The sequence below is a fragment of the Cervus elaphus genome, chromosome 15 (assembly GCF_910594005.1).
Source record: "Cervus elaphus chromosome 15, mCerEla1.1, whole genome shotgun sequence".
Taxonomy (NCBI): domain Eukaryota; kingdom Metazoa; phylum Chordata; class Mammalia; order Artiodactyla; family Cervidae; genus Cervus; species Cervus elaphus.
Genome location: NC_057829.1, coordinates 56,512,915 through 56,527,268, shown reverse-complemented (window position 1 = coordinate 56,527,268; position 14,354 = coordinate 56,512,915). Strand labels below are relative to the sequence as shown.

Sequence of the window (14,354 nt, the reverse complement as noted above, 5' to 3'; positions counted from 1 at the left end):
TTGGGGGCTGGAGTGTTGAGGGTGTCTGAGTACCACTTCAGAGGCACTTGCCTGTTGCATGGACCAGAATGTTGAACATTCCCATGTGGGGTGGCTGGAACTGTACTTCCCAAATTTAAGGGCATCAAAGGGCTGGTTACATCAGAATCACAGGGCTGCTTGTTAACATCTAGATCCCTGAGTCTTTTTTTCTGATTCATGATGTCCAGGATGCAGCTTAGGAAGCTCTAGTTTTAACAAGTATCTGATGGTTCTTATCATCAGCCAGGGAGATGGGTAGATGGCCTTGTTGTTGTCAGTCTATGAGTTCCTGAAATGTCCTGCCACAACCAAACACTATGCACGAAAACTTCTATAGTCTAATCCCCTGCCCTCATTAACAGACACTGTTCTGGGTGAATTGTGTGCCCCAATATTCATGTATTGAAGTCTTAACCCCCAGAACCTCACAATGTGACCTTATTTGGAAATAGGGTTGTTGTAGATGTATTTAGTTAAGATGAAGTCATCTTGGAGTAGGGTGGCCCTTCATCCAGTAAAGCTAGTACCCTGATTGAAAGGGGGAAATCTGGCCAGAAACAGACACGTCCAGAGGGGAGATGATATGAACACACAGAAAGAGAATACCAGTGAATTATGCTGTCACAAGTCAAGGAGCACTGGGGCTACAAGAGGCTGGAGGAGGCAGGGAAAGATTCTCCTCCTACAGATTTCTGAGGGAGCATGGCCTTGCCAACACCTTGATTTCAGACTTCCAGCCTCCGGAATTGTGGAATGATTCCACTGTTCTAAGCCCCCTAGTTTATGGCACTCTCTTATGGCAGCCCTAGGAAATTTAATACAGATGCTTTTAATTTTTTCATTTTTAATACCAGCTACTGTCCACTTCATTCCTCTGTGTTGCTCTGTCTGCTCTTTGGGTGTGAAACAAAGATTCCATAAGGCCAGGGTGGAGCCTCTGGGAGTGCCCTTGTGATGAGGGTGGAGTGTTTAGAGAGCAAGAAGTCTTCATTCCTGTGAGGAATGTGACAGAGCCCCATGAAGAAAAGAGAAGCGAAAAATCTTAGTGTAGAACATTTACTCCTTCTTATGAATCTGACCAGACATTTTCAGCAGCCAAGCATCTGTCAACAAATGCTGAGTCTCGACATTTGCAGTGGGTGATTATAGGAAGGAGAAGGCACTTTATGTCTGTGTCCAGTTATATTCATAGCACAGAGGTTAACAGCAGGGCTCTGGAGCCAGACAGCTGGAATTTGGATCCTACTGGCTGTGTGGTTTTGGGTAGGTCTAGGGTCCTCAACATTTAGCATGCATGGGAATCACTTGCTGGGCTTGTGAAGTTCATTGCTGGCCCCACCCCCAGAGTTTCTGATTCAGTAGATCTGGGATGGGGCCTGAGAATGGTCATTTCTAACAAATTCCCAGGTGATGTGAATGCAGCTGGTCCAGAGACAACACTCTGAGAAGTGCTGACCTAGTTTCTCTAAGTCTGTTTCCTCATCAACTAAAATAGAGTCCATGATATTCTTAAATGACAGAGTTTTTTTGAGGATTGGGGTGACGGATGTAAAGCACTTAGCACATGGCTATGTATAGAGCTAGGTAAATTTTAGTGATCATTTGCTGTTATCATAATGAATTGAAGCCCTCTTCTATGCTTGCTTGTGAAGTCACCTCAAGATTAAGGAGAAAACATATATTAGAAGGAAAAATATGAGGATGTTTCAGTCAGGAAGCACGCAAAGGTAATTTTAGATGGGGTGCAGGGAAATATCACCTCTTCTTGGGGTTATCAGGGAGGTACCTTTTCCTCCTGAAACTGAGGGATGCCTGTTGCCAGCCTGAGGTTGCATCTTCTAGCTGTGCCGGCATTGGGACCTAGATGAGGCCTTTGGTGCTTGCATGCCAAGTTGCTCAGTCATGGCTAGCTATGTGCAACCCCATGGACTGTAGCCCACCAGACTCCTCTGTCCATGGGGTTCTCCAGGCAAGGATACTGGAGTGGGTTGAGGCCTTTTGGGCTTGGGTCCCACCCTCTGGCTCATGAAACAGAGAGCACTGACTGCCATGCTCAGGAGTTTGGGAGCAGCGCCCTGCCCGGGCCTGCAGCTGGCAGCCTCGGCTCCTCCACGCAGGGCCCTGCCCATCCATTCAGAAAACATTCCATGTTCTGCTCCCTTTCCCACACTCCCAGCTGAAGACAATGATTGTCTTGGTGTTGGAGCATCAAGTGTTGGGGCCTTTCAGAAGCACTGTGTATGTTTGTCTTGTGTCTCCTCCAGTCTGAGCATAGAGGAGTGGACTGTAAGTGGGCTAGCCTTCCTAACTCAATATGACATCCTGGCACAGAGTCTTCTCATTAGTTCGATTCTTGGGATTTCAGCCTCAGAAGCAAGACAGTTTATGTCGATAAACAATGCTTTGTCTCTGGGATTTTGGGCCCATCAGAAGGCTGGGGGCTCTGCTTGGGAGCTGCTGGCTTGTTGCTAAGGTGTTTGGAGCTGATCCAAGTTCACATTTTTCAGGATGGTGGAGAATAGTTAATGATGACAAAGCTCTGAAAGTGTATATGCTGGCTACTTTCCAACCCCACTTAAAAACAATAACCAAGAGGAGGCTATTTCTGTTTTTTTTTTTTTTTTTGGCTTTTGTGGTAGTTGAACTTTGAGGGTAAAACTGGAGTTCCTTTTTTTTAAATGTGTGAATTGGTGAAATTCAACATAGTGAATCACTTCTTGAGTACTTACTACATGCAAAGTAAAAATGTGAGAGAGCAAGAAGGAAAAGTAAGACTCTTCCAGTTTCCTTGGAAAGGGATATACCTGGGCTGAAGAAGTTGTGATGTAAACATACAGAGAGAGGAAGCTGGCATCAGAGAGAGGAGATATAAAGACTTCTTGTTTTCTGTTTCCATGTTTTAAAGTTTTCCTTTGCCCCAAACACGACTCTTTTCCCTTAACTACTACCTGTCTTTCCCTGCTATAGGACCACTTGAACATCTTGGAAAATATTTCATAACAGCTCCTAGTAGTGTCTCTTTGAAGCAAATTGTCTCTGAGTTACACACCCTCCTTGTGGCTCAGCTGATAAAGAATCCACCTGTCATGCAGGAGACCTGGGTTCGATCCCTGGGTTGGGAAGATCCCTTGGAGAAGGGAAAGGCTACCAACTCCAGTATTCTGACCTGGAGAATTCCATGGAATGTATGGGGTTGCAAAGAGTTGGACACAACTGAGCGACTTTCACTTTCACTTACCCACCCTCCTCAACCTCACCCCACTCCCCCAAATTCTAGTTTGGCTGCATGAACAGATTGACCATGTAAGTTGATAGGAAAACTCATTTTTTTTCTTGCCTGCTTAAGTGTGGTCTTTTCCTCTCCAGTACTTCCTCCCGAATGGGTTTTAGTTTCATATTTACTTACTGTCTCTCCCATTAGAATGTATAATTCCTGTGGGCAGGGTCTTTCTCAGATGAATCTGTCTGGGCACCCAAATTGAAAAGGCCAATATGAAATTATGGAGGCAATTATCTAGCACCTTATTCACTAAATATAAATTTATTAGTACTTGTGTATATACTCTGAAGCTAAATATTATTTAGTACAAATAAGAGCAGGCCTGTTTTATAGTTCTGCACTGTGGGAAGTCAACTCATAACTTACCACTGTCTCCCTGATTTTATGAGATAACCCTGGCTAGAAATAGCTTTTTAAAAATAGGCTTAACAAAGCTAAACATAATCTTTAGCATACAATCCAGCAATTGTGCTTCTAGGTATCTATACAAATGAACTGAAAACTTCTGTCCACACAGAAACCTGCAAACAAATGTTTATAGCAGCTCTATGCATTCCTGCAAAAATCAGAAGCAATCAAGATATTCTTCAATAGGTGAATACATAAATAAACTTTGATACATCCATAAAGAGGAATGTTATTCAGGGGTGAAAAGAAACGCACTATCAAGCTACAAAAAACATGGAGGAAACTTAAATGCATAATGCTAAGTGAAAGAAATTAGTCTGAAAAAGTTACACACTATATGATTTCAACTATATGTCATTCTGGAAAAGGCAAAAGTGTAGAGGCAGTAAAAAGATCAGTGGCTGCCTGAAGTTAGGAGAAAGGGAGGAGGAATTTTAGGGTGAATCACAGGGCATTTTTAGGGCAGTGAAACTATTCTGTATGATACTGTGATAGTAGATACATAACACATGTATATAACATGTATGTTATATAACATATAACAGTATGCATTTGTCAAAACCCATAGAACCATACAACATAGAGAGTGAACCCAATTATAATCTGTGGGCTTAAATTAATAATCATGCATCAATATTATATAATGAATTATAGCACATGTACTGCACCAACACAAGATGTGAATAACAGGGAAAAGCATGTATGCAGTGGGGTAGGAGGAGGGAGTGTATGGGAACTTTGTACTTCCTATTAAAATTTTCTGTAAACTAAAACTGCTCAAAGATATAAAGCCTATTAATTAAAAAGCTCAGCTTAGTCAAATTAATCAAATAATTTATTCAGTTACTCATCTTTTATTTTCAACAAACATTTATTAAGCACCTAGTCTGTTTCAGTCATGCTGGTCGTCACTCTGAGACACATGTGAGATCATCTTGTGACACTTATTCACAAACAGTTCCAATGACACTGTTAACAGAAACTCAGTTCTCTGAAAGGCTGAAATGGATAACGGCAAGAATTATGGCAAGAACCAATGAAACACCCGAAAGTGTTTCCCAACTTTTGAAGATGAAAGAGGTCCCAACTTTTGAAGATTAAATCGAAGGCTACAAGTCCTTTCTAGAATCCACACCCTCAAAGGATAATAATATTTAGAACTCAGAAATGTTTGCCTGTGAGAATGTAACTGGAAAAAACCTCTGCAGATGTGACTCAGATGGTAAAAAATCTGCCTGCAATGCAGGAGACTAAGGTTCGATCCCTGTGTCAGGAAGACCCTCTGTCAACCCACACCAGTATTCTTGCCTGGGAAATCCCACGGACAGAGGAGCCTGGCAGGCTGTAGTCCATAGGGTCACAAAGAGTCGGACACGACTGAGCCTCTAACACTCACTCAATAATGATATTCAGGAAGATTATGGAAAATTCAAGCTTAAGCAATAATAGGTTCATTCATTTTTCTAAATAAAAGTCAAACAACTTGAGTACCCCTCTTCCACTCATCAGGTAGAGGAGAAACCCAACATCAGTCACTAGTGGCTCCCTTATCCTGTCCATTGGCTGGTACAAGACCCCTGGTTCTGGGAAAATGTTGCAGACTAACTCATGGTAGTGCTACTGCTGCATCATCACTTCTTTTGCTTCCCAGTGTGGATGTCTGGTGCTATGGTCTTCTGCCATTTGCCCAAGACTGCTTCTTGGAAGGGACTTCCAGCTGACCTGGCTGTATTCTCCCTTCCAAATCCTTTCTCTGACCATAGGAGCCCTCTTCACAGCTTAAGGCTGCTGTGTTTTGTGTCCAGCCCCCAGAGACACCTGGCAGTCACCTCCTGTCCAAGGGCAGGCCTCGTTGATACACTACATGGGAGCAGGGTGTATATCCTTGCCTCTCAGATACCCCCCACTTCTCTCTCTACCACGCTCTCCCCTCCAGGAACTTCATTTGCTTTTCCTTCAAGAGTCTGCTACCATCTTGTTTCAGCCTGGTCTATATCTCAACAGAAAACAAAGATCCCTGAACTCTCCCTCAGAGAATCTCCTAAAGGGAGATAGAAGACAGCAGTAGGGGAAAAGTGCTTTTCTTTCTTTCCTGGAGCACCTCCAAAACATTATACATTTCCCAATGGGGCTATCCTACAATTGCTATCAGTAAAGAATTAAGTTATCTTTATTTTCAAAACAAAATCACTTTTCACGAACTAAATAACAGCTCCTGTCAGACTTCAGGCTCCTGGCCCTGGGCCTTCAGAAGAGGCCTCATCACACCACACATCCATTGACAGCAGAGTCTCATCGACCTGGAGATAAATCCAAAGTCAGCAAAAAATGTTAAAAGCTGATATGGTCAAAATTCCCTATGGCTCTGCATGAGGAAACTAACCCTTTGCAGAATTTCACTTAGTCCATCACAGAGACCATGTTTTCTAGTATTTGGATGTATCATTCTTTCATTGCAAGAGTACCAGATGAATTGGTTGGTTTGCATTTAGAGGTCATGGTGCATGAAAAATACCTACCTTTAAGCACAACAATCACCCTTAATGTCATTTGATGCCCTCTCTAAGAGAGGTCTACTCTCTGAGGGACAGCTGACCTCCCACCTCTATGCACTCAGGGGCATGTGCTCAAGGGGTACAATGACTGATGGGGTCAAAGGCATCATTTTTATTGCTCACTCTCCTCTCTTTGTCCTTTTCCCTCTGTCTCCACCTCCACTCTCCCAAGTGGGTTTAGCTGTCTTTGGGTATGAAGGGACTCCACTATGCAATAAACTCTTGCTTGCTCCTTGCCAGGCCTGGATCAGGTCAGACAAGCCTCACCCTGTCAGTCAGCTTCCTGGTCTTTCTGACCCTCCTGTTGGCAGTCTCTGTAGGCTGCCATCTTGGATTGTTCTTTGGTGGCTCTTGGTGGTTCATTCCTGAACTTGACTACACACTTTTCCTTCAGTCTAGAATGGATTTGGGGATCTGTTGTGCCTTTGGGTAACCTGACTTTGGCCAGGCCTCCATTTGGGGGTCATGGCATTTCAGGGCTGGTGACAATACCTGGGAGAGCCTTGCTCTGCAGTGATGTAATAGGAGATCTATTTGTCCCAGTCTTCTGGGCCCATTCTTACCAACATTTTTAGAGATAGGAACTCTTCCATATATTTCCCACAAGTTCCTGCCTCAGCGTGAGCTCTTCTTTGAGTACAGTGTTTGAGGTGCTTTCTCAGTGATCTTCCCAGAGTCATAGGTAGTAAACAGAATGGTTAGATGCTCTTCACTTCTGTGTGTTTGTTTGTTTGTTGTTGGCTGTGCCATGCAACATGTGGAATCTTAGTTCCTGATCAGGGATCAAACCCATGCCTCCTGCAGTGAAAGCAGGAGGACCACTGGACCGCTAGGGCAGTCCCTAAATACTCGTTGCTTCTTGTAAGCTAGGAACAGTGAGAAAAAAAAAGCTTTGCCTTAAGACAGAGAGAATATTGGCTCTGCCTTTGATGTGTGACCAGGAAAAAATTCCTTAGTCTCTCTGAACATCTCTTAAGACCCTACTGTAAAACCTACCTTGCAGTTATGAAATTGTATTACCTTCCTTGGAGGTTATTGTGAGGAATAGAGTTATACAAAAGTGCACATGGATGGTTAACAACTGTTAGCTCTTCTTTTTTTTTGGTTTCTTTTGGCCATGCCATGCAGCATGTGGTATCTTCTCCACCCATGGATCAAACTAATGCCCCCTGAATTGGGGGTATATAGTCTTAACCACTGGACCACTAGGGAAGTCAACAACTGTTAGCTCTTACTAACACTTATCACTTCCTCAGATGGACTCAGTGCATTGTGGGACAGCTGAAGCACTTTCTTCTCTTTCTTTGTATGGCTAAATCTGTTTTGCTTTAGACTGAGGTAAAGTACACACCTGGGCTTAGGTCCCCACTTGGTGTGAGACTTGGGTGGGCCTTTTGTCTCTCTCGGCTGCAGTTGTCTTACTTCTAAAGTGAGGGTAATAATATCTGTGCTGTGCTGTGCGAAGTCGCTTCCGTCGCGTCCGACCCTGCGACACTATGGAATGAATGCCAGGCTCCTCTGTCCGTGTGATCCTCCAGGCAAGAATACTGGAGTCAGCTCCATGCCCTCCTCCAGGGGATCGTCCCTTCCCAGGGACTGAATTCGTGTCTCTTACGTCTCATGCAGTGGCAGGTGGGTTCTTACCACTAGCGCCACCTGGCAAGCCCAATGATATCGACTCCTTACAGTTGGAGAATCAGAAGGGAAGTAGGTTGAATGGTCAACACAGTGCTTGGGTCAAATCTTCTTCCCTGATACTGAGTACACACTTCTCTCCTCTCAAATCATAGGTTCTTTGTGGGCAGGGACACAGTTGAGTGACTCCCAGCCCAGTGCCAGCACAAAGAGGGGCCTCAGCAGCCAGCAATGGAAAAAACAAACAAGTATTCTTTCCTTGGTTCTCAGGAGACTTGAAGTCTGTAACATTAAGGTCCCATAGCAATTGAAAAGATAAACAACCCCAGAATAGGTTCCTACACGTTAAATAGGGCAACATTCAAATGGATCATGATAGAAAAAACAAAAATTTCAACTATGTCCTATAAAGGAAGGCTCATAGGACATAGTTCAAGGAAGGAAAACACTCTGGAAAGTTGTGCCAGGTATTTCAGACTGAGGGCAAATACATTCATTGTAAAAATATTACATTGTGTGTGTGCTCAGTCATGTCTGACTCTTTGCAACCCCAGGGACTGTAGCCTGCCAGGCTTCTCTTCATGGGATTTTTCAGAGAAGAATACTGGAGTGGGTTGCCATTTCCTCCTCTGGGGAGGGGGGTGTCTTCCCAACGCAGAGATCGAACCCACGCCTCCTATGTCTCCAGCTTTGCAGGCGGAGTCTTTTACCACCAAGTCACTGGGGAAACCTAAAATATGTGTGTGTGTGTGTGTGTGTGTGTGTGTGTGCACTAAGTCACTTCAGTCATGTCTGACTCTGTGATCCTGTGGACTGTAGCCCGCCAGGCTCCTTTGTCCATGGGGATTCTCCAGGCAAGAAAACTGAAGTGGGTTGCCATGCCCTCCACTAGGGGATCTTCCCAGTTGAATCCATATCTCCTGCAGCTCCTGCATTGCAGGTGGATTCTTTACTGCTGAACCACCAGGGAAGCCCCAAATATTATATATGGCCTGCTAAAAGATGTTTTTGAACCAAAGACAGTGTCTTAAATAAAAACACTGTGATCACAGCACCCCTGTAAATGTTATTCAGGGACTCAGTTTCCCTTTTTCCAAGGGTTGGATTAGTCCATGAGGCCTCATGCACTTTGACAAGATGTCTGTCTATCTGGCCTGCTCCTACTTAAAATACTAGTCTTTTCCCTGTCTTTAAGGGAAACTGAGTCCCTGAATAACATTTACAGGGGTGCTGTGATCACAGTGTTTTATGTAGCAGGCCAGGATCTGATTTATGCTTTTTACAGCCCAGACTTTTTCTCATTTTACTCCTGCCACCATCTGTTCTTCCTCCTGCCTTTTGTGCTTTATCTCCTCTTGGTTTTTCTTTCTATAGGATCCCCTCTTTCTCTGGCCTGCATCAATTGCTCCCTTCTCTGAGCTCACTGGGCTTGCTGGGATCTTCATTTGCACTCTGCCCTGGGACATGTATACTATAATTACCTAGTTAATTAATTCATTCAGCAAGCATGTATTGGACAGTTGCTGGGTGTTAAGTGCTAGAAACACGGAGATGGTAGGACAGACCTCTGTTCCCCAGTAGCCTGTAGTCTGGAGGGCTGAGGCAGCTACATAAACAAATCCCTGGAGACTGGGGTAAGCCCTTGATAAGCATTGCAGTGTTTCATGGGATCCAAGATAAGGGGTTCCTATCCATGGGGGAAGGGGGACTGGGTAGGGTGGGGTGAGCTAGGGGAGACTTCCTCGTGAGAGGAGGTTGGACTGGGAATGAGGGTAGTGGGATGGTGTGCAGAGGGCTGGGGTAATCAAAGGATGGGGCAGAAATCGGATGGTGAGGACTTGCAAGGAACATGTAATGGAAGGCTGAGAAGAACAGCCAGGAAGGAAACATGGTGGGAAACAAACAACACGACACCCAGGAGGCCTGTCTCCTGTTGGTGAGGCGGGCGGGACAAACGCTTGTTGTTGAGCTGGTGACGGCTCCTGTGTGGGCTTCATTGATTTCTTCACTGAAATGCCACACTGCGGGGAGCAGAACTGACCAGGTCTCTGCCTTCAGAGCCTGCAGAAGCCTAGCTGGTGGCCAGGTTAATAATACGGGGTGATGAGTATTGACTGCTATGGGAGTCACTAGGAAAGAGCCTGACCCAGCCCTCAGGGCCCAGGGAAGGCTTCCTGGAAGTGGTGTTCCCTGGTCAGCTCCCCTGAGTTGGGCTCTGTGGGTTTGAACAGGTAGAGGGTGAGCAAGGTGTGTGCATAGAGAGATCATGATGGCCCACCTTTCCTCTGAGCCCAGCAGGCCCGGGAAGCCAAGTCCCAGGCCCAGGCTGGAGCAAGAGGATAGGAAGTAGGCTGGAACAGGGCTGCAGAGCTCTGCTGGCTGCTCTGTGGTCTTCCCGGCAGTCCCCCTGGAGCAGGGGCTGATCTGCAAACACAGCAAGTTAGGTTAAATATGTGCGGTTAGGTCCTGGCTCCGCCAACCCAGCTCACTAAGCAAATAGCAAAATATTTTTTTTCTCTTTTCTTCCTAAATGAAATCTTCTCTGGGTGCATAATTTATAGAACTCCAGCGAACTGCAGTTTGGCTTTCTTCCCAAGAAAGGAAAACATCTCCTCAGATTTTCCGCACACCCACCCCATTCTGCTGGCTGCCTGCCAAGACTTCCCAGCAGGGCGGGGGCAGGGCTGCCGCAGCTCTGGAGAAAGGGAGGGAGGTCCTGCAGCTCAGGGGCAGCGTGGGCAGCAATTTCAGGGGTGGATGCCGCACTGGTGCGCGGGGTGGGGGTGGGGGTTCGTTCATACAGGTGTGAGAAGGTGGAAATTGGTGTGTGATGGGGGTTGGGGTGGGCAGGAAACCGTGCAGACAGCAAGGCTGCTAGGAGCCACCCTGGGACCAGCAGACCCAGGAATAGGGCATCAGTGTTTACAAAGCACCATCTCAACTCCTGTGAGTCTCCCAGCAACTATATGAGGTGGGTGGGACACATATAATTACAATTCCCATATAACTGATGAATTGCTAACAGAGTGAGCAGGTAACTTGAAATTAGCCTGATCCACGTTAGAATCCCACCTCTGCCAGTGAGTGATGGTGGGCAAATTGCGAATCCTGCAGCTTCACCTGTCTGGTAGGGACAATGGAAGTACTTCCCCTAAGGGGCTGTGTGAGGGTTAAATGAGATACTGCCTCTGAGGAGTTCACCCCAGCCCCGGCCCCCAACAGATGCTCTGTTGTTTCAGTAATGGCTAAGAGGTTTCCTGACTCCTGTAGGCATTGCTGGGATGGTGACCCAGGGGTTCTGCCTCCTCAGCCCTTTATGGTGCCTGCCACTTGTGTGCCCGCACGCCCCCCGCCGCCCCCCCCTGCTAGCTCATTTCAGAGCTGCGGTAGCAAGCTCTCCTGGCTCAGAGATCTCGGCTGAGAGCTGAGGAGTCCTTAAGTCCAGTAGGTCAGTCCTTAAATCCAAATGCTGGCCATGTTCTGTGGGAGCAAATAGCTTGAGAAACTGCATAGCTCGTGAAACTTAAGCTGCAGAACATGAGCCCCAGTTCACGATCGGCCTGTTTCCTCTTATAGTCAAGGGCGAGCGTCCAAATCCCTCTTCATTTATCACTGTCATTGCTGCTCAGAAAGGTCAGCCTGCATTCCTCTCGCTTCTAGCCACTTGGCTCTGAGCAGTGCTTCTGACTTAAGAGGCGCTGGGCCTTGCACGTAGTAGGCATTCTCAGACCTTTGCAGAGAGGTGGTCAGGCTGTGCCCTCTGTCATTGGCTGGAGGTCTGTATTATTACAGCATGTGTGAAAAACAGCATGTCCTCATCTGGGCCAACTCAGTGCCTGTGAGTTATAGACCCAGATTGTTTCCCCATGGAAAATTCTACAATTTTTATAACTGTTCTCTCAGGCTGGCACCCTCTTCCCCTGCAGCTGGTTCTTCCTGTTCAGTTCTCAGCCTAAATGTGGCTTCCATACGAGCCTGTCTGACTGTCCCGCTGAAAGGGGCTCTCCTTGACCCACCCAAACCACTGTCTATCTCATCATTGTTCTGAATCCTTTACATGGTCCTCACTGCCTGGAGCGATTTGTTTATTGTCTTCCTGACTAGAATGTAAGCTACAAGAGAGCAGGACCGTGTCTGTCTTGGTCATCATGGTGGTTCCAGCATCTGGCATACAGTTGAGCTCAGTAGTTATGTGTTTAACAGGGAGATGTTCAAGATCGTGGGGTCCAACGCCTTCATTTTGCAGACAAATGTGAGGCTCAGAAGGGTTAAGATGACTGACGTTAGTTTGCTTGTGCCAGGCACCCCTGCCATGAGCTTTCCCCGAAGTAACGTCTTCCTTAATTCTCAGGAGTCTCTGGAAACAATACATGGTAATGATTTGCCTTTCTATCTAGAAAGAAGGACTATTTCCTGTTTCTGAATAGCTACAGCACCAAAAATATCTGGTGTGCGCTCCAATAAGCCAGAGGACAGTTTGCTCACTTGGCTGAAAATGGAAAACACACAGATGCACAGGCGAACACCCTGACAAGATATTCAAATAGGCTAACATGGGAGTAAGGAATGATCATATGGTATGATGTCATCCTTTTGGGTGTCAGCTAGCTGGGGAAACCCCACAACTGCCTGCGTCACATTTGGTGTAGGAGGAGACACTTTTCCCTTTAGAACCTGAAGGAAGAACAGAGGGCTCACGAAGACTCAGTGTGGACTTGTGGGCTGGCAGCTTCCTCAGAGAGTGTGATTTGAGGGTGAACTCTGAAGAGGGGTGTGAAGGGTCCAGCCAACACCAGCTTAGTCAGGGCTGGTTGTGTTATCATCCTCAACGATGGATTATTCTAGCTGAGGACTCACTTGCTTCCATGTTTCACAGACTCCCACTGACTTTCTCATATTTATTCCAGGGAAGATGACAGGAAATGACTCACACCACGTAGCAGAATGAGCCAGTGTGCTAGCTCTGGTAAAAGGTTATGCAGAGCTGTAAGAAGTTAATAATAATGATTATTATAACAGCCACTACTTCATTTATGTTATACTGTCTGTGACCCAGGCATTGTGCTAAGGTCTTAGGTATATTAACTCATTCAGTTGTATAAGGCTGGAACTATTTTTGTCCTGCTTAACACATAGGAAACAACCACTCGATCCTATGAAGAAGGAGCTATTTTTATTCCTATTTTACGAATGAAAAAGAAATTTGATGAAGTCAAGTGGCTTGCCCATGGTTACTCAACTGGGCAGAGACACAGTCAGAATTCTAACTGTGGCATATGGTGTGAGTGCAAAAGTGATATAAGGCCCAAAAAGTGATATAGTGGGGGAGGAGTAACATGAGGTAGAGGTTTAAGAGGTACAAACTACTATGTATAAAATAAACAAACTACAAAGGTATATTGTAAAACACAGGGAATATCACCAATATTTTATAAGAACTTTAAATGGACTATAACCTTTACTAATTGTGAATCACTATGTCATACACCTGAAACTTGTATATTATACATTAGTTAAGAAAAAATGATTTAATGACCTAGGAGCATGAAGGTGATGGTTAAGGTAAATTAGAGGGGTAGTGTTTTGGTAACTGGCAGTTGCCCACATTGTCTCTAGCCTCTTGCTTTTGGTAATTGACTATAACACATATCTACCAAGAATTCACAGGTGCATTTTTAGAAATGAAAGGAAGTGAGTTTTAAGAGAAGGCACTGCCACAGTTATAATGCCATTACTGTCCTAGTCATGAGGATGCCAGGCAGACCCAGGATTTGGACTTGAACCTGTAATCAGTATGATTAGGCTTGGCTTCAAGAGATAGAAAACACAAAATAATGTTTCCAACCCCCAAGGCTTTATTCTCTCACGTAATACTGGTTGTGGCAGTTACACGAAGTCTTCAGGCACTCAGACTCCTTCCACATCTCTGGTCTATCATTCCTAGGGTGTAGTCCTCACCCCAAAGTCCAAGAAGGGTGCTGGAGAGCCACCATCACATCTGTGTCCCAGACAGCCAAATAGAAACAGCAGGAGAAAGTGTTCCCTCTCCCCTTTAAAGGGTAAAATGGGATTTTAATATTCTTTGTACTACTCTCTCCCCTTTTCTTTCTCTCTCTTCCCAAATACCCAGCACAGTTGCTCAAAGTATATGAGAGACTACTCTATTTCAAATTTAGTCTTCGGACATAAGTGCTCAATAAATGTTTGTTTCTGATGATGGGAACACATGATCCACTTTGTATTCTAGCTTCTCGGTCAGGCACCACAACTACCAATGCCCTACAGGGCTAGACGGGAAATGGTGGAATGGATAAAGTAGTTTGGTGTAAGGAAAATGAGTGGTGACAATTGTTATAAACTAGAGAACACAACCCCTGTGAAAGCAACCATTGTTATTCAGCTCTGGCAAATTATGGTCAGGTGGGAATATAGATTCTATGTTGCCAGCTCTCCCA

The 14,354-nt window shown here is 45.3% G+C and overlaps 1 long non-coding RNA gene across 4 annotated transcripts in view; it reads left to right on the top strand.

Annotated features, from left to right (window-relative positions):
* LOC122709425 overlaps positions 1-14,354 on the top strand; it is a 33,183-nt gene that overhangs the window by 9,380 nt on the left and 9,449 nt on the right. The window contains exon 1 of one of the 4 annotated variants that reach the window (XR_006345517.1): positions 9,477-9,533. The exons of the other annotated variants lie outside the window; for them this stretch is intronic. This is a non-coding gene — a long non-coding RNA (uncharacterized LOC122709425). Of the gene's footprint in view, positions 1-9,476; positions 9,534-14,354 lie in introns of those variants that run through there. 4 annotated transcript variants of the gene reach the window in all.